The following is a 13,388-nucleotide window of genomic DNA, read 5'->3' as shown; positions in this document are numbered from 1 at the left end:
TCGAACTGACGTAACCGATGCACTCACGGACTCCCCAATTATCCGTAGGTCAGGGCTGACACTCTTTCACACCTCATGCATTAATCCCGACTGATTAACGGACACGTGCAAACTGCATAATGTTACCATCTCATCTCTCTTATTAGCAGCAGACTGCAGCGCGCAGTCCATATACGCGGTGGTCGTTATACTGCAAACTGCAAACTGCAAACCGCGTTCCCGAAATCGTTACTTCAGAGGACAAATTTCTCGATCGTTATTTGCCGATCAGGAGTTCGATCGTTCGATTTCGGTTCACAGACTTTGGTCGGAAGTGAAAATAGTTGCGAGAAACTTTCATCGTAATCACTGGTGATCAATGAGACGCGAGACGAAGAATAAATATAATCTGGGAGATTTTCTGGGTTAAGGTTGGAAAACGCGTTAGAAAACGTGAGAAAGGCTTGACGATAGAATGTTCTTCAAGGATCTTCTGTACAGCCGTGTTTAACTTGTGACAAGTTAGCGAACGTTGACATATTTACTTTGCAGTTTGACATTGAATATTTTTATGGCGCCACGCGCGTTTATCGAACAGCAGTTGCTACTAACGTTTGTTATATTTTCGGTACATCTATCTACAGAACCGCAACTATTACGCGCTGATCGTAAATTATCGCAGTTAATTTTATCAAACGAGCTACGACGACGACCCCATGATAAAATTATTTACCAAAATTCTAATGTCTTGAAATATTTGTGCTGAGTTATGCGATAGTTTAAAACATGCTATCACGTGACAGTTGCGTCACCCGCAAAGGCGAAACAGATTTGTTATAATCGTTGACGCAACGCGGGAGATATCCAAAGAGTCCAAGCCTAAGAGATCAGTCTCTCATTACCGCGGTCGTCCAATCTTTTGAAGTGTACAATCGTGTGCGAATTTACGATTTCATAGTTGTTTTAAAGATTAAAAATCTTTAGATGTTGTCGTTCTTACAATTGTTCAGAAAAAAAAATCCGACCAGATCTTACGAATCCCGCATAGTTTGGTTTGTGAATCTTTGGCGTGAATTGAACGAGTTTCAAAGTTTTTGTTTAACAAAAACGAAATGAATACTTAGATGAATGGTTTCGGTATCATAGAGTTCTGATGAAAGGATCTTTTCCAAACAAATATATAGACCAAACGGAATGAGATCTAAACAGCGGTTCATCTGACATTCATTAGGACAACTATGCATTTACTTTGACTACCTTATTGTAAATCGTAATCGAAGATCAAACGGCATTGCTATAAATTTCAGACATTAACTCACGAAGGCCTTCTGCGTTTTCGCGCAACTGTGCTTCTAGCATCAGTGGCCAGTTGGCAAAATTATGAAAAAGTATTAGAGCACTGTTAGTAACAATAAGCCTTCCTCCATCTGAGACACCGATGAATCGAGCCTGAAATAACAAAGCAACAGTTGACGTCCACTGTCCGCAGTAGGCATGCTGACGGAAAGGAACTGCTGGAAACTCTAATACCGTGCCAAGCGTTTGTCAATTATTTTATTTTCCTACGCATTCGTCTATAAATACTAGAGTCTACGAGTATAGAGTCTCGGATAGTGAGAGACGGCTGTATTTTTACGCACGTATCGCAGTTGTAACGAGTTTGCACAAGAAGCGTATGCGTGCAAGTGATACCTGCACCTTATCATCTCGGCGATGCGACAATTTATTTTCAATAATTATCCGCTCGAAGAGCTAAACGGATCGCCTGGCTTAGCTCTAGAGACGAAAAAGACAGAGTTATAAATGATGCGAGGATCGCGATGTGGTGGGTTTGGTAATTTTAATCAGGTAGGTAGCCGGCTTCTGGGTATCAAGGTAGGCAGCCATAAGGACCGCGTGCGCTTGTCGATGTGGGCAGGCATGACAAAATTGCAGCGACAAAATTCCCGAATGGTAATAACATACGTTATCCCCCCCTGAGTAAATGATAGTCTCTTAATTAAACCAGTCACGCCAAACGTCTGTTCCTCCGGAGCGGTTGCCTTATTTTTTCTAAAATAAAGCTTGATTTATGGAGGCCTCAGCTCGCTGCTGTCCCAGCGTTGCCCATCGTTCGTTGCCTGGGCAGAAAGAGCAGGTCCGAGACAAATTATAACTGGGATTCTGTATTACGGAATGAATTATTTCTTGCCCTGTACCTACTCGCATTCTTCACCGCCACCAAGTAATTAGTATTTATATATACCCGATAGGAAGTTGCATCTTTTTTTGCGAAAAGATATGGCCGCCGATTGATTTACAAATGCGTGATCGGAGTGGATCGGAAAAATGAATCCACCTTCTTCCGATCGTAGGTGAAAAATTCGTAACACGTAAGTCTGGCTAATTTTACTCAATTATTCCTTGCACAGGCGGTTACCATATGTTTGTGTAAAAAAATAATCGCCGTTCGAACACCCCGCAAAGCACACACGGGCATCTCTGTCCTACTTCGAAAGAACGCAACTTCAAGAATCCCGGTAATGCCGGGGCGGGTATGACGCGTACGATATACCAACACATGTAGTTTAACTAACGTGAGACGAATTCAGATTTAATTTTAGCAGTTTCGTGCCTTGAATGTTGCCCAGGGAATGATGATACGTGCGGCAGCTTGTCCCTTGTTTATACTCGTTAGCAAAGAAATGAAGAAATAAAAGAAAGACTCGGAATCGCGAAGCGCTGTACGCGTACCTACGAGTGTATCGCGTGTTCCATCCTTCTTCTCTAACACACATGCAGAGCATCAGAGATCCGCGGACTGGCGAAAAGGAATACAAATTGGGGCACGGAGAATAAAATTGTCAATTTCTCTTTATGGCATATCGTTCGAGAGTCCTGACGAGGGCGAGGCTACAAAGCTCGGAGAGAATCTCAACGAATGAACACTCGATGATACTCAACGAGGCCCCACTTCGTGGTAAAGGGATTCGGTCGACTCTGGAGCAGAACGGCTTTTGATGCGTCGAGCCGATTCTCTCGCTTTGACTTCTGCAGTGGTACGTGAAACAAAGCTATCAAAGTACCGGCCGGCTCTTTCAACGGGGCAATTAGGGCAACGTTCGTCCATCGTGATACTCATCCAGGAAAGAGTCATCGGGCACCTGTGCTTTTCTGACTGTACGGGCGGCAAGCCACTTTTCAATATTTCTTATCGTTGTCCAACGAGCGTTTTGCAATGCACGAGAAAATTCTACCGTGTCCGCTTGTCCCGCTGGCCTTCCCTGCACCTTTACAGGCTCGATCGTATCCGTCCACAAACTGCACCTCAGAAACTTATCGCGAGACGATTCGACGCGGTATAAAATTCCAAGAGCGACTGTCGCGTCTGCGGTGAAACGAAGCACCGGAGGACACCGACCGTAAAAACCATTCAACTTGCGGAGCCTGCAGGGCATCGATAAATCATCGATTTTCCGGTTACGCGTGACGTTGTTGGGGGTTATCTAACGAAGGCATCTCTTCATCACATGCACAAAATGCAGCGGGTTATCTCCTAAATCATTCACCGTACAGTGGGCGGCGTAAACAGAAAAGCTTGTTTCATTCCACGCTTGCAAAGCTATCCGGTCAACACCAGCGGTGGGGGAGTAGAGGACGTTCAATTCTTGGTACGTTGTGACGATGGTATGTAATGCGTCACCGGAACGAGCAACGCGTGTGACCGAACCACGTATACGTCGGGGAAAAACCACGCCTGGAGAAGGGTTGTTGGAACGGTGAAAATTTAAATAAATTTCCGTAACTTCAACAAACGTCCGCCACCCGAGTCTGTCTACAGAGCCGTTTCACCGGGCATTGCGCATCTCTTACTGTTATAATCCTAATTCCGTCACGCCAACTTATACGTGATGTCTACACAACTGGCTCGAATTATCTGTTTAATCACAGTCAACGCCGAAGCTTGTGTATATGTGTAAAAGAGGAACCCCGAGGTGTAAGTGCAGCGAGAATTTCCTGCTTACCCTATCGCGCGCACGCGATCTTCGTCGTGCCTATTGCCTGGGTATTTAGATGGAGATAGCGGAGACATCTGGAAAGCAGAAAAATAACAGACACCATCCCGTTGCAGCGTTGGTGTGATTCGGAATGTCGAGCAAACGTCAGGTGGTCGATCTTCTCACAACAACAACAACAACAGCAACATCGCGAAGAGAGATGAAGCGACCAAAAATTATAGGGTTTAAAAGAACGACAGAAAAAGTGAGGATGGGAAGAGTTCCTAAGTCCAAGGAATGCTGGTGCAGAAATTTCTCAAGTGGCAATGCACTTGCGAATGCCAACGGGACCGAGAGGAGATTGAAAGATTGGCAAAGTTTTTGGCGTGGCTAGACAAACAGCAGCGGCAGCAGAAGCAGGAACAGCATGCGGGGGAATCCGAGACGGGGAAGATCTTGAACGATGTATCAAGGATGGACGGTTAATGAGTGTTAACAGTGTCTTTTCGTGGGAGCTCATCAATTTATTAAACTTGGCAGAGAGGTTTGAGCGTAAGCCGGGTTGCCCCTCCGTCACCGGTTGCATACGCTCGTAGGTCGACGACGTCATCGGGGACGCAACCGTAGAATGGCGACGTGCCGTCGATGACGCCGATTTGCGCGTATCTCAGGTGATATCCACAAGACGCCGCCGGTGGTGACCAGGTCGTCATCGACGAACCGCAACGCCGAACTTCATCGCGAATACGCGAGGTGCTTCAGGGTATAGATATTTTTATTACATTACCGTTGCATATTGCATACTCACGCGCATGGTATTGAAGAGGCCGACGCGGACTGCAGTGCGAAAATGTCAAACAGAACTATTTCGAGATAAATATGCGCGTGTATGCCGTATCTTCTTCCGCGAATTCACTTGCGATCCCGGTGAAATCATCGAGGTAAAAATAGAGGATATATAATACAGTATAATATGTACGGTATGCATACTCGGCGGTAAAATGTTGGATTGAAAACGCAATTTCTGTACCGCGTGGTTTTACTTCGACAAGATCCAGCGTTCCTACTCGGCTCGAGTGTTTGTTTCTACGAATGACTAGAATTTCACGCCCAGTCGCCGCACACAGAATTCAGATGCGTGTCTCGGGATCTTTGCTTCGTTGCATTATTAGCAGCTACTTGCCCTGGCTTCTTCTGGTTTGGTGCATGTGTTTTCAATATGTTATGAAACCTAGTTGACCGGGTAACGGGGCGGTGGTTAAGTTTTTAAGTTTCCCGGACAATTTGCCTGCGTTTCCTGGTGACGTTCAATCCTCGCCATGGCGATTCGTTTATCGACTCTGAATTCGGAGTGAATTCGATGTTTTCGATCCGAAAAGATGTGGCAAGTTTACAAATTTTCGAAGGCATAAATGCAGCGTTCGCATTGCATTGTTTCATAAACCTTGGTTTTACACTTCGTTCCGATTAGAGTTTTATAGTTCCGAGCTGGTTAGCGGTGCATGAAAAAGACTCGTGTTATAGCTCGGTGTAGGAAGGTAGCAAATTTTGACTGTCGGCAATTAAATTTTGCTGGATTGAAATTCTCCGCCTCTCTCTCTCTCTCTCTCTCTCTCTGTTACTCCCTAAATTCACATGCTCAATTTTCATACGAACTGCAAGCAGGCAGGGAGTGTCCGACGGGGGAAAACATTCGCTCGTTAAAATTGGCTCGTAAAAAAGTTTTACAAAATAAACAGGTAGGAAGGGAGGTTTCAAGTCGAAGCGTGTGTTTATCCAAACAAATTACCATGCATGCAAATTACGTGAGTATAGGTCGCAGCGTCATGAAGAATTCAACGCCGTTTCACCGTTTCGTCGATATATCCGGTAAGACAACTACAATTTAGATTTCTACTTCGACGGGCTTCTTTTTTCCCGCTACTTACTCAAATTAGCGCGTACCGCGTATACGTATCCTTTCGCAGGCTCGGAAATCTCGTTAGTCATTGTAAATCCTGAAGGAATAAGAACGTGGGCACATAATGGCCGTTGGTCAAGCATGAGGCAAGAGGAAGAGATATAAGAAAAATAAGAAGAAGCGGCGCGCGTGTGGCCGAAAGAGGTCCGCAAACGCAATTTATCAACTCGCAAGCCCAAAACGGAGTCAAGCTGCGACGCGATTTCACGTCCATCTGTCAGGTTCGGTTAAGTTCGCAACGACACTTACGCACACGAATGTGACTCGAAACGTGGAAGCATCCTGTACACGACCAATTACGCGCAATGTAACAATAATTATTAATGTCAAGCTTACGCATATTTGTAGCGCGGAACTCTAATTGATAACTCCTGCAGAGTTTGGCGTTGGGCTATTTAAATAGTACGATTACCGGATGTCATTGAGCACGGTTTCAATCCCTCGATCCGTGCGTGTTCTTTAAAACTGATCGCATTGAATTTCTCTCGTTTATAAATCCAGGCTGTGCGATATTCTGTTCTTAACCGTCATTTTTTGTTCCTACTTTTCCACACCTACAGAAAGAACATCCCCAGATCAGCTCCGTCACACGGTTAAAAAAAATGTCCCACTAGGTCCACTAAAATTTTGGAGTTGATATAACCATTTTTTAATTTATTATCCAATAAGAAAAAAAAAAATTTACCAACCAGAAGAGGGTTTCTAGTTCTCTCTGAAACTTTCTCAACGAGTAGAATTATTCTTATCGGCAACTCAGATTTACGACCGCTTTTGATCCGAACAGCTGCTGTCCTCGACTCTGTGTGGTTCTGTTACGTGTTGGTTCGCGCGTGCTGCAGACAATGCCAAAACCTCGAAAGAGAAACGATTTTCGAAGCGAAAAGGGCACGCGATCCAAAAATTTTCACTCTAAAAAATCGGTAGCGACAGGGATTTTCGACCTTGTTAGAAAGCGCCGGATACAAAGTTGCGGGAAAAGAGAGATCCACTGTCGCAATTCGAGAAAACGAAATTGCAACGAAGCTCGACGCCCGCGGATCTGCGGAAGAAAAACTTTTAATATAGCCTTTATGGCCGGTGGTGGTGCAGCGACGCCTGTGTGCAACCCGCGAGTTTTATATCCCCATTTCCCCGAGGTGGTGTGAGGACGCGAGTGATGCCGGGGGTTTTGAGAGTACTGCCTCCACTCTCGCTGCGAGGAAAACTATAAACGCGGAGAAAATCTCATAAACCAGTGCGAAATGTATCCTTGGTTTAATTTATCTGTTTACCTCGCATAATGTCCCTGCAGCGCTCCTCTCTTATACACACCGCCTACAACTATATAATACTCGAGTAGTTAAAACTTGTTAATCTCGGTATGCTTTCACCCGAAAAGAACTGTAAAAAAAAAAAAAAACCGAAACGAAAAGAATAAAATAAAAAATAGACAAGCATAAGCACCGTAAAACTTGGCCAATAAATTTTTTTCATTTCATTGTGTCTGTCTCCCTCTCTCTCTCTCTCTCTCTCTCTCTCTCTCTGGTACACTGCACACCCAGGTGTAACCACGTAACGTGTATTTTTCTCGACATTTAAATCTACCGATTCTAAATATAACGTTGGCAGGGTCGCTAATCATTGCGAACCGGCATAACTTTGAGCGTCGTAAAAGAAGTCGAACTGAAACACAACCCATCGCTAATTGCTGTATGTAAGTTAATTTCTTCGTTGACGCGTAGTCAGTTTATTTCTTGGACTAATAATCGGGAAATCCTTCTCCGTCCACCCGATTCTATAAAATCGTAACGTCATCTTTATATCGCGAATAAACGTCGTGCGATGTTTCTTCCGAGGTTTCTTCAATGCGCCAAGGACGAAAAAATTAAAAGTGTTAAAACTTAAAAACGAAACGTGAAGATCAAACGCAAACCTGCGCCCATTGTTCGCGAGACGACAAACAAATGCTGACACAGTGCAAGTGTAAACTGGATACAAAATGACGACAACCTCGTTCAGTCAGCCCCTTGTCAACCATCCGTCTCCGCGGTCCACCCACGTGGACAATGCTACCGGTAATTACCTAAAAGCTACCGCAACAAGGCTGCCTCCCCGTGTCGTATTTTGGCATCCTTGACCTAGTCACAAAGGTACTCGAAAGCCTTCGCGCTATTGGAGGATTATAATTACGATAGCGGTGATTTCTTTTCAGCTTTTCTCCGAAATACAAATGGGGCGTTTTGAACGTGTTAATTTCCGTTTGTCGTAATACGCTTTAGCTGTTCTTATTTACGAGGGAAACGGTGCTCGGCTTATTCTAGTCGTTCGATCGCGTCGAAAAATTTGTTTGCATCGGCACTCCGACATCAAGGCGTGACTCAGAGAAATTTTTTTCGTTTAATTCGGATAAATGTTTGTTCTTTGATCCCGTTCCTCTTCCCGGTCCGCCATGTTTATATTGGAAAAAAGCCGCGTGCGAACGCAGGCGAGCTATTACACAATAGCATCGCGTCGGGTTTGCGCAGCCCTGCGAATCGGACAATGAAATCCAGTGTTCCTGTTGGGAAAAGCTAATATTTACCAGGAATACCGACGTTGATCGCCGGCGTCGATTGTGGTTCATTCATCCTTGACGGAAAGTCAATATTCCTCCGCGGCGCAGCCGTTTGATTACGAAAATCAAGATGTCTCTCTGATCTATAAGCGATATAAGCGAAATGGATGCACAATGAACGCCCTGCGCAACACCAAACTCCGCCTATGTGCGTGTAACGCGTGTATACGTTAGTTCCCGTTTCCGTTTTTCCACATTTTCTCTTTTCTTCTCGTCGGTAGTTTCTACCGCAGGTAGCGACGCATCGCTGTGCGGTAGATTAGCCTCCTTGTCGTCAGTTTTGTTTCCGCTGGCGATATCAAGCATGTTTCCACACACCGACTTGCAACTTCAAACGGATTGTTACCTACACCGGCAGCTGTATCTCACCTCGTGGTCTCACCAAATGTCAAAGAGAATTGAGACGTCATTATTGCGCGAGTCATTTGAAACTTTGCAGTCGTCGTCGAGTCGAGGATGCCATTAAAACGTTCAAGTTTTAATACGGCGTGCCGACGTGCGACATTTACCGGGTAATCATGCTAGCCACAATTCCGGCATTTGGTATTAACTATTTATCATTGATGTTTGAGGCCTATAAGATCATTTTCACCCTTCGGCGTTTTTGCGCTAAGATCGAGGACACGTACATCTATGGATCAGGCAAATTTTCTCTTCGATTCAATCGCTATTCCGTTCAATCAAATTTCCGATTACGAATGAATAGAAACGAGTTTAATTCATTTTCTTGATCTCTGGCGTTAAAACATCATTTCTATGTGCACCTACAAACGGCAGAGTAAGAACCGTGGGAATCGCAGTAGCTATAAATAATCAAGGTAAAGTTGATGCGACTAGGAAACGTTGAACTATCGTATATCATTGTGCACAGTATAGAGCCGAGCGTATGAGACTGTAGCTGTGATATCGTAATCGAATTGAAATCAGGTCATAAATAATATAATTGCTTTACCTCGCGCGGCTTACGAGATCTCTCGGACGATCTTCACGGACCAATCCACTCGGAGACCTTGCACGTCGTGCAAACGGATCCTTTACCGGATTAGCATACGGGTGAGAGAGCTGGACGGATATTCATTCATAAAACGCAAAGCGAATCAGGTTTGATTGCGGTGAAACCTGGACGCCCTCGTCAATTTCTGCATATCATTATATCACGATACATACTATACGTTGTAGTTACTTGACCGTCTGAAAGACCTGAAAGAATTTTTAGGCACGAGAAAATTATTCGGATGTCGCTCGATCGCGCAGATCGACAAACATAATTGAAGAAGAATGAAATAAAATACAGTTGTATTTTCGATATTTAGTCTCGAAACACCGTTTTAAAATTCCGAATTTCCTTTCTCGTGCAGACTTGGTTCCACCTTGCAAAACTGCAGAGCGAACAAGTCGAGCCAACCTGTGCAAGTAAAAAATTGCGGGAGTATCCATAAGCGCATGTTTGGTTGTGGAAACCGTATGACGGAGCATAGGTTGACGACGTCCTAGTCCAGTAGAGTTTTTTTGACGTATAGAAAAATGTCCCCCCGACGCGTAAACAACCGCGACGTACCCCGAAAATAGTAGCACGGTCCAAGCGACGTGCGGGGGAAGGCTAGAGCTAGATATCTGGCTGGTTGTGCCATTTGACAACGCCCACGCGTTCTTCTGCTCGACAGAGAGTTGGATATTGTACCGGCGGCGCCTGCCTCTCGCTTGCCTTCTTCGCCGGCTAAGCTGATGGGAACGAATTATTATTGGCCGGGTTTAAAACCTTCGGAAACGCGTGTTGCGTGCCGTTGCCAAACCGCGACGAATACACGCCATGCGCCCCAGATCCATTCGACGTCCGGAGTGCATTCTCCGCTGTCCCCGTGTATCGGAATCGAGAGATGAAGTCGGCTTGCGATGCACCCCTAATGGATCGGTAAAAAATACGGAGCTCCGTCGGATCGGCCTGAACCGTATTGCGACGATCTACTTTGGTTCGCCACCCACGTAGTAAAAGGGCGATTCCGATGAGTCGTAGAAAAATCTGATCAGATGTACGTCACCGATCATTTTTCACAGTCTGAATCAACGATAAGCCCTTGTTTTTCTTATCCCTGTCTCGTATTCTTTCGCTATTATATAGATAACGAAAGAAATACGGGGGATGGGTGTTGTAATTTAACACCCGTCAAGAAACGAGATAAATTGGTTTGTCTAGAGTCAACGATTCCGATAAATGCGATCCGTCGAAAGCGTTTCAGTTCCATCCAGGTTTTCACATTCAATTTATATCGGTAGGTATACCGTAGCGTAGGTATATCCGTATTTCTGTACACGTGTACATATATATACGCATGCGACAAATACAAAGAGTAGCTACTACATGCTTTCAAGTTTGTAGAATGCAGCCGCGTGTTCTTTTAAAAAAATGTACAATCGTCTTTTTAACGGTGGCTTTACATGTGGCATGCCTGTATGTGTGAATGCATACGTATGTCACACATGTGTACAATGTGTGCATGCTTCTTTGTAAACACACATACGTACAAGAGGAGCGGTTAACACGGACCTCGGAAAAATTTTCGCCCCTTAACTGACAGCCGTCACACCCCCGCACTTGACACTTGACATTTGACGGTTTGTTGCTGCCTTCCTGACTGGCACGAGCAAAACCGATTCGAAAATAATTTAACATCCGCTTTACTACCGTCGGGTGTAAGGCGGCCCGGGTCACCGGGAGGGGCAACCTTTGACGACGATGAAAGATTTGTTGCGTTCGCCGCTGGATATTCACCGACTCTCGTCGTCTTCCTCCAACCACCTTTTTTCTCTCCTCCACCACTTCCTATAACACGATCGGAATTTCACGCGTTTATTTTATTTTCACGTATGACGGATTGATTCATGTTAATTTTAGAATTATTTATTTTTTCTGCGTCTCATATATTGTTTCTGAAAGGAGGCGTACGTACAGGTGCTCGAGTTCACGCTTGAAATCTGTCCAAAAAATTTGTCAAAATTTGTTTCACATCGTCGTATATCGTCGTCTTTGTAATGCAACGCGAAATAAAAGTGAAGTGTATATACAAAAAAAAAATACAAATAAATTGAATATAGTGAAAAATGTATCTTCTCTTCGGCTGGATTCAAACTCGACGTTACAATACTCGGCGTTATAAGATCCGAAAATGCACGCACGACGGTTTGAGAATAATAATGAGGCAGTGAAATAGCGAGGGAGGACGAACAAGGAATGAGAGATTTCAAACGATAGAAAAGAATAATAACAACGCGAAGAGTGGACGACGGCCCCATCATCGTGGGCCCACGCCACGCGTGTTTTCACCTTTTCTCCCGAGGTCCGGTTCTTTCGAATGTACGTATATCACGATCATGATTATGATACAGACTCGCGAGTTTTCTACCACGTTATAAAATGAGACGCTGCGATTCCTCTGTCTCAAAAAGAAACTATTTTCTATTTCAAGAGAAGAAGAGAAGCCGAATAAAAATCAAGTCAACTTTGTGCACAGCTGATTGATTTTTTACAAGCTGTGGCTACCGCGCTGTACGTACATATAATTAGAAAAATTTGATCACACAAATGACTTATCAATTAAATGAATTGAATCACGGGTCGAAAATCGTCGAATAGATGATCAAGATAGATCAAGCGAGAAACCCGATAATTATGCAATTCTGCATGACATAGGTACGGCGTCAAGAGGCAAAACCTCAAGTGTAACATCCTTGAAAGATGAAAGAAATCTCGTTAGATTCACGCATGCGAATTGGCAACTGTATTATTTGCACACTTGGTTACCCACGGGTGGCGCCTGAAAATTTTGCATTAGTTATTTCGCAGGCGAATGCAGAAGGGGAAAAGGGATGGGGAGGATTCTTCTTATTATACAAATTGGCACGGTCTTGTAAGCTTGACATTTGGGCGTGACGCTAGCTTTTAAAACTTTGCGTCCTTAAGAACACAATCGTCGAGTCCATCATCGCTGTTTTGGCAGTCACGGCGCGATGAGGGAGAAACTTGGTAGAGAATAAAAATGAAAGTCGTCGAGAAAATTGAGGAACAACACGTAAATCGATAGTGACGGTTTTTTTTCTTTCTACACTGAAAATCTCTTCGAAACCGATTGTACGGGAAAGAAAGGCCGTCTTAACAACGCGATGAACGCTTTGAAGCGCTGCAGCGCTTTGCGGTCGAATCGCGTGTCGTTTTATTTGCGAGATTGCGGGGCGAGAATCGTTACAGGGCAACTGGACCGGCATCAGCCTCTGAATCGGAGTGGTGCGACTTGCGAGGAATTTAACGTGAGGTTACTAGGTGCGACACTCGGGAAAGTGACGAAATGTCTTTTATCTAATCCTACGTTCCCGCCTCGGCTCGACGGCAGCAAAGACGAAGAGGAAGACGACGACAAGGGGGATCGGCACGTCAGTTAAAACGAACGAAACGAGAATACCGCCTTTTTGTTTTCACGCCCGTCGACGGTCCGGTCAGCCTTGTTATTCGACATGTTATTCGTGGCTAAAGAGCTGAGCCTTGAAAATGATTTCGTCCAATAACAAAAGGGAGTCTGATAAATACCCGAGTAGTCCGGTCAGCGGACGGAGAAACGGGAAACGAAAAATGAAGGAAAAGTTTGCTCCGACGAGCGTCGTTTCACCGAAATAAACACACCGGCAACGTTCGCTTTGCGATTATTCCTGAAAACGACGATGATGTATCAGCGGTGAGCGGAGCAAAGCGAAATATATGATACAAAAAATAAGTAAATAAGTAAATAAAAAAATAAGAAAAATGCATAAGTAGGTGAGGGCAATTTGGAGAGTTCGGGCGACGTTGCGCGATACTTCCGGTCGAATAACCGCTTGCATCCCGCCATGC

The sequence above is a fragment of the Neodiprion virginianus genome, chromosome 6 (genome assembly GCF_021901495.1).
Source record: "Neodiprion virginianus isolate iyNeoVirg1 chromosome 6, iyNeoVirg1.1, whole genome shotgun sequence".
NCBI lineage: Eukaryota > Metazoa > Arthropoda > Insecta > Hymenoptera > Diprionidae > Neodiprion > Neodiprion virginianus.
This window is presented reverse-complemented; position numbering follows the sequence as displayed.